Source organism: Vidua macroura, chromosome 14, assembly GCF_024509145.1.
Source record: "Vidua macroura isolate BioBank_ID:100142 chromosome 14, ASM2450914v1, whole genome shotgun sequence".
Classification (NCBI taxonomy): Eukaryota; Metazoa; Chordata; class Aves; order Passeriformes; family Viduidae; genus Vidua; species Vidua macroura.
This window is the reverse complement of record NC_071584.1, coordinates 10,211,788-10,224,592: the sequence shown is the minus strand read 5'-3', so window position 1 is coordinate 10,224,592 and position 12,805 is coordinate 10,211,788. Positions and strand designations below refer to the sequence as shown.

Here is a 12,805-nt window from a genome sequence, read left to right as displayed (position 1 = left end):
ACCAATGATTATTACTCCAGCTTCCCAAGTTTCCAAACAAACTAATAGGAGCAAAAGAAACTGTTTACAGTCCAGGGGAAATCCCACGAGCTGGTTAGATGGGATTTCTAGGGGAAAGCACACAGAAGGTATGATGCCAATGCACCAAAGAACAGCAAAAAATCCACATGCAAAGCAAATACCTCTAAAAGATCTTGTGTAGAAGGACAGAAAAAATAGTACAGCAATAAAAGTAGCCATGAGAAAATGATGTCTCATTAACAGGCATGCTGCCACGTTTGTTAGAGCACTCACACACTGGCTGTGATGAGGAAAGGATGTTCTCATGCAGTCAGTGCTCATGGGCCACCACCCAAACCAAGCTCCCCACCTTCTCTCTTCCACTCACACCTGAACTCCTGAACTCAGACTCGTTCCCCGAGCCCTTTGAAGAGCACAGGCTCGTCCTGGATGTCTAATCACCTGCATTTGCCAAGTGAGACATCAGGAACTCTCCTGGACCCACACTTGTTCCACATTCACACAGCACATGTCCACAACTGCACACAGAGCCAGACTCAGGTTCACGCTGCTTCCAAGCACCATTTCATCTGCTAATTGCAAAAAATACAAACCCAAAACTTCCCATAGGCACACTTGTTCTTGTTGCTATGAGCTGCCCAGTTAAACCACAAAGGTTTCCTGTGAGGCAGTATTGATGGGCTCTCAATGTGCAGATGGGTTTTGTCAGTGCAGGGAAGCTTCACTGTGCTCCCCCTGCAGAGGAAGAGTGCCTATCCTGAAGCTCCTTTTCAGAGCAGAGTGACCAGGCCAGATTTCTGTGCTGTCCCCCTCCTGCACAGTGTCACCCCTCCAGAATTCAGCAGTGTCCTCGATCCACCCAGTGCCAGTGGGCTGGCATGACATCCTTCAGGCCCTGACAGGTTGAGAGCAGCTGCATTCAAACAACCTGCTCTGCCATCCTAAAAGAAATGTTGAGAATCAAAAATTAAATAAATACACATCAATTAGACAAGAAGGCCAAACCCTAGAAAATGTTACTGAATTAAAAGACTGAACCAATAAACAAAACGGTCTTATTGACAAAAAATGCTTCAGTAGCTTTAAAACTACTTAAGAGTGGCTTTGGCCTTATTACTTTCAGTAAATCTGGAGGTTTGTTTTATATTTTAACTTAAATGTCAAATTATAAATGCACTTTGAACTGAAAATACATTTTTTAAAAAACCTTTTCAAAATGGGGTATTCACTAAAACTAACCATTTTCCCATAAACAGGCTTGACTTAGACAGAAAAATGTCAGCATGAAACATACCCACAACTCCATTCTGAGCCGTGTGCCCCCTAATGAGACAGATTCCTAATGTGGCCACCTGAAAACATCTCTCAGTGCCCCACCACCCAGGCATTCCCAAACAGCTTTTCCCCAGCCTGGTCAGAGCTGATGCTGCTTCATCAGGATTTTTTGCTGCTGCCTCACTCTGCCTTCCTACCAGAGGTGCTCATCAGGAAAGCTCCGAGTCCTTCTCTTCAAAGACAGGGATATTGTTGCTTGGATGGATAGATACAATTACATTAACCCCCGCTTTGTCTTCATTTGCTCCATCACAGCAAAGACAGAAATATCTGGCCCATACACAGCCTCTGCCCAACCCCATTAACATGTGGTTAAAAGAGCCGCCAAAGGAGAGATTAACAGCTCCTCATTTATTTTAAAGTGTTTCCTGGTTTGCTTTTGAAATGCACCATCTGTGCTTGCACCACGATGTGCTAATGAAACCTGGCTCCTGGTTCTTTTAGGGCAGAAAGTGATTTTAAGTGCACGGGTAGGCGGGAACCTGGACCAGAAGTTGCAGCTGTAAGTAGCTCTGGTAATGGCACATCCACCTTTCCACCTGGAACAGCTCATCCCCCGAGCTGCCAGGAGCTGTCTGAAGAAGGTTGTGAAAAACCCACCAGCAACATCCAGCCTCCTTCGCAATTCAGACAAAATGAGGCCAAGGAGATTTTAGCAGCCGTGTATTTCAAGTACTGATGGGATTCAAACAGCTGGAATTGAGGCACACTCTCACAGATGGTTCTTATGTTTGCTGTTGTTGTGGTTCAGCCAGTAGACTTTGGGATAACTGTGTCTTCAGGATCCCAAGGCTCTAATAAAGTTGCATTTGCCATCAGCTCTATTTTCATTTGCATTGCTACAAGAGGTACCTTGGCATCTGCAAGACAAGACAGAAAGGCTTACAAAGTGGATCAAAGTGTGGATTAGGGCACAAGTTGACTCCTCAGACAAACAGACAAAACCTGCAACTAAACTGTGCTTTGAAGAGGAATTTTAAATTTTATTAAAACTGTTTGGTGCTCTCTGACTGTGTACTCAAGACAGACACCCAAGACTTTTATCCTGCTTGAACAAGCAGTAAAGGTAGTTAAATTTCATACCAATTCTCTCAGACCAAAGCACATTTCCACAGCAGATAACTCAGATTATGCTAACAAAGCAATGGATTAACTTTTTTTTCCCTCAGATGGTAATGCTGTTAAAAACACAAAGCCAAGTGCCAGTGGCCTGGTTAGAAAAAGCCCATCAGTTTTGTGCAAAGATGACTCTTATTAAATAGGAAAATCTCTATCTGCTCAGAATATCCATCATCTGAGGGACAGAGAAGGAAGGAAAGGAGGAGGAGGAACTGAGAGTGGGACAGAGGGGTTAACTAACCCCTGCCTTTAAAGACATTGTTCCATTTGTAAAAGTGACACAGCTGTGTTTCTAAAGAGATGAAAATCTGAGTCTAATATCAACAGTCTGCCTTCGTCTGAGGAACAACACCACAAATTTCAACATCATCTGGGGAAGTGGTAGCAGTTATCATGGGAGAAAAATAAATCAGAATGTTTCACGTCCAGACCAAAAATTAGGTAAACTCTGGGAAAGCAACAGTAAACCCTGGAAACACAAAGTTTTATTCCACCTTAAATATGAAACAAACCTACTAAAACCAGGGAAGTTTAAAAAAAAGTTTGAATTATGCCTGAAGAGACCTTGGCCATATGTGGTGCCATATTCAGAAATTTCTTTCTAGGCTGCTATGCCACTGTTCCATTTGTTAAATTATTTTTATGTTAGTGAGAATGATTAGGTTTCTTGTGCAGTTATTGGGGCCCGAAAGGCACCTTTATTTACCTCATTTATCATATACAGCAGCATTCAGCTGAAGTGTAGAGGTAAACAATCTTAAATAGCAATATTCTTGCTAGAATGCAGTCATCTTGACCACAGGAGCTTTGGAAAAATGCAGATTTAAACTGTTCACATTACTGTTTTATCTGCATTTCAGTCTGAATCACTAACTTGTCATCAAGCTTAGCAATAAAGAAACATGGAGAGAAGATATTAAATATTTATGCCTCTAGTACCTTACAAGTTTTCATTGAAATATTAATTGTAAAACAAAAGCACAACTGTTCCAACTACCAGGAACAGTAAGGGCAATACTTAAAGCCAACTAACAGTGCCATAGCCAATTAAGTTTGGTGTGATAAAAGAATTGTTAGCTCAATTTAAATTTGTCAAGGGAAATACTTTGAAAATATATATTCAAAATATTTGTCAGTCACTTTGCAATCCGCACCTGCTAAAACTGTTGAATCCCTTGCATGTTACAGGATAAACATAAAGTAGGGAAATATTTCCCTGCCCTGACTCCCCGGGTTATGCAGAGTTTCTGTCACAGGATTTCCTGGAGCTTTGCACACTCACAGCAGGACTGACAGGTTAGTCAGGGACTCCAGAGCCCTGGCCACGGTGGTCACAGCAAAGCAGGAGCCACTTCATACCAGCCACAGGCAGCCTTCTGTCATGCCATTTTCTTAAAAGGTGGTCTGTTCAACCAGAGAATGTCTTTTACAATAAGTTGCAATTATTTTTTACAAGAAATAAAAAATAAATAAATTATTTTTACAAGAAATAAAAGCTTACTGTAATCTGAAAGAAATAAAATCTGGTCTTTGCTGAAAGAGCTTAAAGTTTTATAAAAGGCAACCTGTGTGGGTGAGGAGGGGAGAAAGCCAGCTAAAATGGGCTGAAGAGAAAAATCAAAGACTAGCTGGGATAAATGAAGAGTAGCCTCTCCTTCACAGAGATTAAATTATTAATTATCCTGCAGAAAGCCCTGTGTTTACCTCGAACATGTTCAGTGCCTTAACAAGGGCCACCATCGGTGCTGCCTTAAAACAGCGCAGCACACACGGAGCTCAGCTCATTGCATTACAGAGGATTTTAAATACTGCTGCTCCTCAAAGGCAGTGATATGGGGTCAAGAACATAATACCCATTACAGAGAAATCTAATTCCAAAGCTGGGAAAGTCTCTTCCCACCCCAAAATGGCTTTAGGTATTGAAATGAATCCTGTATTACAGCTAAGCTTTGGTCAAAGCAGAAATTCTGACAGATTTATTACTACCTTATCAAGTGACTTCATGGCTTCAAAAAATACATATATTCTTCTAAAATCCATTTATCTAGGCAGAATTTAATAGTTGCAAGAAGTATGCTCATTTAATTGAAATTTGCTCCTAGCATGTTACTCTAGGGCTCTCTCCATCTGCAGCACCCCACCAAGGCGAGCGTCCTTTTATTCCTGCTGTCTATCTTCCACATTCAGAGACCCACTTAAAATCATGCTAAGGCACTTTCCTTTATGCCTTTGCATTCTCAGAAAATTGCTTTTTAACTTGGGTCAGCTTCAATTTTAACTTTATTTTTTAGGAAATGTTTTTTAATCTGCAGCAGCTCAGCATTTATATACCTCATTTTACACTGCTGCTCTGGAAGAAATGAAGGAAGTGGCCAGGGCCTCATCACCCCAAAGCAGTGCACTGTGTTCATCAAATGTGCTGTGAGACTCTGGGGGAGACAGGAAAAATAGGCTGTAATTCTGGCTCAGGCCCTCCCTGGCCTCCAGCACGAGGTGAAATCACTGCTGGGTGGTGCTGGATGTCAGGACGTGCTCTGTGCTCACGGGACCATTACTATCTCAAAGCACTGCACTTCTACAAACTTGCTGATTAATGAAGAATTCTAAAAGCCCTTCCAAGAGCTAAGGACAGCCCTGGAGAAGGGTAAGCAGAAATTGTCACTCAGCTAAAAGCTTTCAGTTGCATTAGTAGACACCTGGGATGAGTTGTTCAGTTCAGGGCACCTCAAAAGGAGCTGGCAGGATGCCCTGGGAGCCCCAGGTGAGCTGCAGTCCCTGGGGCAGCTTTGCAGGATCCCCTCCAGGCACAAGCGAGGGGACACAGGGCTCTGGCAGCACTCACAGCCAGCACAGAGAGAAGAGAAGCATCTGGCAGAAGGGAAAGCAGAGAGAGAGTGGGTTTAAATTAGAAACTAGGAAGATGTTCTGGACTGTGGGGGAGGTGAGGCCCAGGCTGTCCAGAGAAGCTCTGGTCACCCCATCCCTGGGAGTGTTCAAGGCCAGGCTGGATGGGGCTTGGAGCAGCCTGGTCTGGTGGAAGGTGTCCCTGCCCATGGCAGGGGTGGGACCAGGGGATCTTCAAGGTCCCTTCCAAACCAAACCATTCTATGACTCTGTGATATTAAGAAAGCAGTGTTCCATATAATTGAGACTGTAAACATTAAACAAATCTTTGACTAAATGCATATTAGAAAAGAAACTCCTAACCAATTAATGGATGCAGGCTACACACTGAGCTTCTAAAAGTTAATGAAGAAGCATTTCAAATACATATTCTACTGGGTCTGGTTCCCATAATAAATTCTTAGTTTAGAGGAGTTGATGCTTCGTATTTCCTTTAGTCCACTTCCAATCACAATGCCAAGTGCACTTATCTGAAGGACATTATTTTAATGAAGTCATTTGTGCCCTTAAAAATTAATATGTCAGAGCAGTTAAAGTCTAGTGACTGTAACCAAACCAAATAATGTATAATGGAGAAATGCAGTGAGAAAAAAATACAGCCTGAAATCAAGGTTAAAGTAGTTAACCTTAGGAAAAAGAGGGAAAAGAAAAGCCAACACCAATTATACGTCCCCTTGACACACCATAAAGAATACCATTACATTGTCATCACCCTGCAGCATATAGTTGTGAATTGAGATTATTAACCATCACTGTACTGTACACTGAGGGCACCATGAAATTTATCTTCATTCAAAGAGATAAAAATTACATTCCTGTGGTGTAGAGACACTTGATTTCAGAGAAGCCCCTTTAGCAGCACGGTACCAGAGCTTCTCAGACAGCCATGACTACAACAGTGCTTTTTGTTGTAGAGTTTTGTGCAAGTCAAATACATTGCAAAAATATGATGCAACATTCACTCTTCCAGTTCTTTAAGCCAAGTCATACAGAAACTGCTATTTAATTCTATCAGTTCAGGAAAATTCTTCCCTCACTTTTGCAAAAAGCCATGACAGACTGTTTTGGCAGCAGCTCCTTAAATTAGAGCAGCTCCAACTCAGGGCTTCCTGTCTTTAAATAATTCAGCTTTTCCCACATTCAGGTGAAAGTGAACCATGTATCATCTAAAATGCCAACTATATACAAGAATACAAAGTGCACCTGTTGATGTGCTACTCCTTCATCACTTTTCTCACCATGACATTTTCTTCAGTGCATCTGTCATTCCCATGAGCAGTGACAGAAGCAGAGCTGGTCCCTGTGAAACGACAGGAAGTGTTCACAGACAGAACTGAGGCTCCTTCCTTCAGCATTCCAGCAGATGTGCCTCCCACAAATTCACTGCCCTTTGGGTGGTGGAAGGGGTTTCCCAGCTAAGCATACAGGAGGTTTAAACACATGAAGCGTTAATCCTCTGTCCAAATTTCCTGATACCCAACACCCCCCACCTCACTTTCAAAGAATGGACAATATGTTTCTCTCCTGCAGAGAAAGACCACGTGCACTGAACTCAGCACTCCAACACCACAGCAGTTCACTTAAACTGCTGCTCACATAGGGGTTTTCTTCATTATCAGCTGCAAACATTTCCAGACAAGAAAAGCACAATCACATTTGCAGAACTCATCACAGATATTTATGCGTTCTTCTTCTTGGCCCATGGAACTCACTGGTTTGATAAACTCCCTTCCCCTTTTAACACAGCTTAGCAGTCTCTAAGGTGCACCTCCAAACTAGATTAATGTACCTCCAGAACATTCATAAGGTAAAGAAATGTAATTTAATTTGTGATTGCATAAACCAGTCACGGAAGCCTCCCAAGAAGCCTGAGTTTTCATTTCTTTCATAGTAGACATTTAATTATATGATAATTACTTACAGCTTGCAGCTCAGCTTCTACTTTTATGAAATATAAATTGCTCTTCACTCAAAAGTGCAGGATGAGCATTTAAAAGGCTTCATTAAGTAGGTTTTAAGATTTTTTTGACGACTTTCTTTAAGTTGTGGAATGGAAAGCAGATGTACCTGTAAACTGAAACTTGATTCACAGAAGAACAAAGTAGAATTGCTAATGTAATACCAGGATGGATGAGTCTTTACAAGAAAAAAATATTAACTTTTAACAAACACATTTTTTAAAATAACAAACAAAATATTTCTGTCAAGCTGCATGATAAAAGGGACCAGAAGGGAATAAGCAGCATTGCCAGATCTCAGACATGAACAACAAGGCTCTTTATTCTAAATTTCCAGAGCTTGGAAACCTGAGGTTGTGTCAGACTCACACCATTATTAAAGCAGCCTGACTGAAAACCCACCAACTTGTGTGTAGCTTCCTAAAAACCTAGAAAACAGGAATTATGGAAGCAGAAAGTGGAAGAGAAGAAAAATACCTTCACACGAGTTTATGTGTTATAACTCTGTGACTGTTTTGACCTTGATTTGGACTTTAGACCATTAGGAGATGGCAGAGCTGGTACTTCTGCCCTCTCATATCTTCACAGTGCTACAAGTTCAGACCTAGGAACAAACGAATGAGGACACAAAATAACCAAAGGCTGAGGTCCTGGCTGCTGCAAAATATTGTGCGGGTGTTACTGCTACCTGGTGGCCACACAAATATCTACAGTGGTGGTAGAAAGATGCTGTTTGCTGCAAATCCTGCAGGAAACGTGACCCGGCAGGCAGCGCCTTCTTCTGCCACAGGGCTGTGTCTCCTCCCTCCCGGGCAGAAGAGGTGAGCTGAGAAAGGTGCTGAGGTGTGAACTCCACCTTTTGAGGCTCCATCAGGTAAGTTTTTCTGATTTTAGATTAGCAGTTGGGTATGCCCATACTATTAATCATATCTGGATTCATTAAACATGAATATAGAAAATGAGACAATAAAACTGACACACACAACCTGCCTGCAAATTCTGCTTGGCAGCTGTTGTCTGCCACCAAGTCAGCACCTCAGAAGAGAAATTCTCTCGGAAGCAGAGGAGCACAAAACTTGAGATTTGCCTAGACCAGTGCACTGTTAAGGAAACTAAGCAGATCTGAAAAACACAGATTGAAAGGCTCAGTGAAACTGCATTAAGTCTTTGGACACTCTCACTCAGAATTAAAAAGTACCCCTGATTCAATTGAAGCGTACTAATTCCCAAGGGAAAACAAAGCTTATTATGATTTTTTGTCACTTAAATTCTGAAGAAACAAGTCTACTGAGAATTTGATCATTTGGTTTAAAAGGTACCTTGGAATAATTTTCCTAAGGGCTCCCATCTAGAGCAGCATTTGCAGACTGCCGTGTCTTTTCAGACACTTTTCAGACACTGCAGCACTGAGCACTCACACCACCTCAGAGCCACCTCTCTGCAGCTAATGAATTCAGTTTATGGTTCTTCCTTCTCTGGAGATGACACACCCCAAACAGACACTTTTAACTGTGACCATGGGCAAGCAGTCCCCCAGACCCTGGTTTTTACACAGAGGCTGTGAACAGTGCTCCTAACACACAGCTGGCTGGAGTCAGTCATGATCCAGGGGAAAGTAAAGAGCCAACACCCTACAGCAAGCTGTGCCTTGGCTGAAATGGGCAGAAAAGTTCATCTTTATTTTGTATAGTTTACAAAAGGGCAGAAAATGCCACGCCATTTCATTCTGAATAGCTTCTTCCATTATCTACTGCAGCACGTAGCACTTAGCAGCTAAATAACAGCAAAGGAGGGAAATTAAGTAGAGGAGCAAAAGGAGTTGTATTTCCAGCTGAGATGTGGAGGGAATTGAGAGATGGTGAAAGGCTGCTTTGTGTAGGACTGAACATATCTTCTGTACCCTTACTCACACCAACACAGTCTGCTGGGGTCAGGCTCTCAAATACCTCATATTGATCAGTAATGTCTCAACCTGCAGAAATCAGCTAAAGGCCGAAACAAAAGCTACCTGGCAGCACATAAAAAATTTAAAAGCATTTTTTGAGCACAGGTGCTGAAGGAAGATGTGCCTGTGGGCTGCCCAGCATAGAAGGGTCTCTCCCAAAGGGAAAAGGCTACTTAGAGCTACTGTGAGACCTGACATGCTTTTGGCCACACACTTTGCCTTGAAAGGGGGCAATATTTTTTACAGCTGCTTTTCTGAAACTTATCTCATGTCCAGAGAGGGAAGAGGAGGGTCAGGGGACAGGGAGACATCACTGCCTTCTCTGTGCTGGCCTCTCTGTACTACACCTATTTCCATACTACACCAGGAGGATCATTCAGTGAAATGGTTTGAAGGCAGTGGGGAGGTAAGGAGAACACCTGATCACACAGTCCCATAAAAATAAAAGGTTTCTCTTTAAAGTCCCATTAAATCTGCCTGAAATTTTGCATCTGCAACAACTGCACAATTAAGACTGCAAGAGATAAAGTTGTAATTTAAACCTATAATTAAAACAGAACTTCTAAAGAGCAATCTTTTATTCTTTCCAATCTGTTCTTTTAACATTTTATCAGTTTAAGGCACTTTTAAAGCCCACAGCAAGATATAACACCACACTCTTCCCAGAAAGTGAAAGTAGCAGGGCCTCAGACAACATCTGCCATCAGGCAGGTGCACTTTGTGCTCCAATGAAGAATGCCCCATTTTTCATAGTTGGATACTGCTGGGGAACCTCATTAGAAACCAAATTACTACCTGCATCAGGTTTACACTAATGTATTGACATCTACAGCACTTGGTAAATGAACCGTAAATCCAATACACTGAAGTCATTTTCAACTGAATCAAATCAGGTTTCAGTCAAAAGAATTACAATTGTCATATACTTAAAGCTTGGCACTTTCCTGGTGTCTCCAGCTAGATCATTTCAGACACAGAGAGAAAATTGTGAACCCATGAAACAGCACAAGCTGAATTGGACACACTGCAAGCATACAAAACCCAGGGTGAGGAGTTTGAGGATGATAATTGACTCTAATTGACTCCTTGGTAAAACTACCCAGGCATCCACAGGCACACTCCTCACTAATCTGTTTTCAACAGATGCTAGTTTCTTCTCCTTAGTTAATTTATACTTTCTTATTATAAAGCACATTGTTTGCATTTCAGAGAATCTTTTCATTTTAAATCTTCACCTCCTGGTACCCCTGTGAAGTAATGGCTTTGTGGGACTGTGGGCCCTGCTGCAGTACATAAGGACCAGGCAGCAGCACTGTGCACAGCCCTCCTCAAAGTTCTTTCTCAGCAGGAAGAAAAATGCCTTCCAGGCCTTGGGAAGCAAATTCACACTCATGTGTTCACACCACTGGTCTTCTTTTAATACTGATCTAAAAATCCTTGACCCACAAGAGTGAGGACAGCGTTAACCCTAAATTTCCTTTTCTCTGGGATCGATGATTTCTCAGTAAATCCAGGTCTATCACCCAGTGCCTGACCATGTGCACAGTACAAAAGAGGATGTCAGCAGAGAGAACAAAGCCAGTTTCCCCCTGTCCTGCTCCTCCAGCCTACCTTTTCAGCTTGCTTAAACCAAGATATTTGAAAGGCCTAATTCAAATTCAGTACAGCTATGAATTTGAACTAGCAGATTTGTCCAGCTAGATTTTCCTCCAGCCTCACACAGACACATTCCCTAAGTGGCCTTAGTTCTGCTTAATTCATTTCTCAGAAATAGAAAACAGCAAAATATAAATTAAAAAGAAATATATCTGAGCCACCTCCTCTATCAGCATAAATAGAACCTGGTACCAGGCAATCACTCTGACCCTTAGTGTCTGAGGAACCAGCTCCTAATCAAGAGTTTATATAAAGTCATTTACTAGGCCAGACTTTAAACAATTTCTTTTGGCCTCTCACTATCTGAATCCCAGGCAGACTATCTGTGCAAGACCTCCTCCTTCCCCCCTCTCCTTGGAGCAGTGCTGCCTCCATGATCTGCTCCAGCAATAAAGAGATGCCCCTTGGAAGAAGTAGCCACACAGCAGAACAAAAGGCCACATTAAATTTATGCAGCCTGGAAGAAATTCTGTTGATCAGTCAGAAATAATTGGTGACCTGCTAATGAGGAGAAGCCTCAGTAGAAGGGGTGGACACTGCTTGCTTCATTCATGCACAGAGCTGGATTGTTTGGAGAACTGAGGCTGTCCAGTTGGATGGGACTCTTACTCCCTTGGCCACTTTCCATCCGCATTTACTATTTCCCACAGTGCCAGGGGTGTTTTCAGCCTGCTCCTGGAGGACTCTAGCAGAAAGTCATCCTGCCAGTGTATTCAAGGACACACTTTTGTAACACACTGTTACTCACCTGATATATTTATAGGCTGATGGTGAAAGTGAGGATCACCCACCCAGTGCATCTGATTCCCATATTGCTGCAATGCTGGATGTGCCCCTAGAACAGGGCTCTGGAGCCTCCCAAGTCAGCCAGCTGGCAGGGAGTCAGCCTGGCCCCTGAACCCAGCACACAGGCAGGCCTTGGACCAGGAGAGGCTGGCACAGCTCAGCAGAAGGCATTGGGCCATTTGCTCAGCGTGTTTGCTATCAAGTGAAAGGCCATCAGCTCACTGCAGAAAAACATAGAGAATGCTGGTAAACTCAGGTGAAAACACAGCCTCAAGCAGAGTGAAGATGGTTGGAGTGAAGATCACACTTACCTTGGAACAGATTTGTTTTCAATTGCTTCTTCCTTCCAATTCTCAAATTCTTTTTTGTCCCACTCATTTTTCCAGTATATTTTTAGTTTCTTACTCCCCTGTGAACAAGCATCTTGCACACAAGTTTCCTATAGGGGCAGCTCCTTTCCATTGCTTCCCTGGACTGCTCAGTTTGCATCAGTGGCCATCAGGAGAGGGATGAGGATGCCATGCTGCTGGCTTCAATTCACCTCAGCCATTTCTGCAGTGAACTGGGAAGGCTGTCTCCTCCTCACACATCAGTCCATTCATTGTCAACTCTCCTACACTTTAACCACAGTCATTTTATCCCCCTCCAGCCTGCAAAATAAAAGAGTAGGTGTTAATTTAGCAGCTGTAAGGTTGCTTTGCATCCTACAGAGCCAGCTGCCATGGGGTACCTTCCCAGGATGCTCACCAGACATCCAAAACATTGGTGGGGTAACCAGTGGTAACCAGCACTGTGGCTGATGCAGAAATATGAACTGAAGATCTCCATTACTAAACACATGAGAAAGAATAAAGTCTGTAATTTCACTGTAGTGAGTCTACAACACACACCCTGGGTGAACCACATGTTCTCCAGGGGATTAGGGGACCACATGACTGCAATGGGTTTCCCTTTATAGAAGACAAAAAACCTGCAGGGCAAGCAGGGAACAGAGTCAAAGAAAAGCCTGGTCCATTGGGTAAAAGGAAAGAGGTTCAAAATATGTACCAATGAAAGGGCAATACCAAGAAATTGAGGTTAG

General features: G+C 42.7%; 1 long non-coding RNA gene across 1 annotated transcript; it reads right to left on the bottom strand.

Moving 5' to 3' along the window:
* Positions 1–2,002: 2,002 nt before the first annotated feature.
* Positions 2,003–12,363, bottom strand: LOC128814468 (uncharacterized). Its single transcript, XR_008439388.1, has 6 exons — positions 12,036–12,363; positions 11,687–11,945; positions 8,321–8,459; positions 7,301–7,415; positions 6,583–6,679; positions 2,003–2,216 (listed from the first exon to the last, which is right to left on the bottom strand). It is a non-coding gene; the product is annotated as an uncharacterized LOC128814468 (long non-coding RNA).
* Between the last annotated feature and the right edge of the window lie 442 nt (positions 12,364–12,805).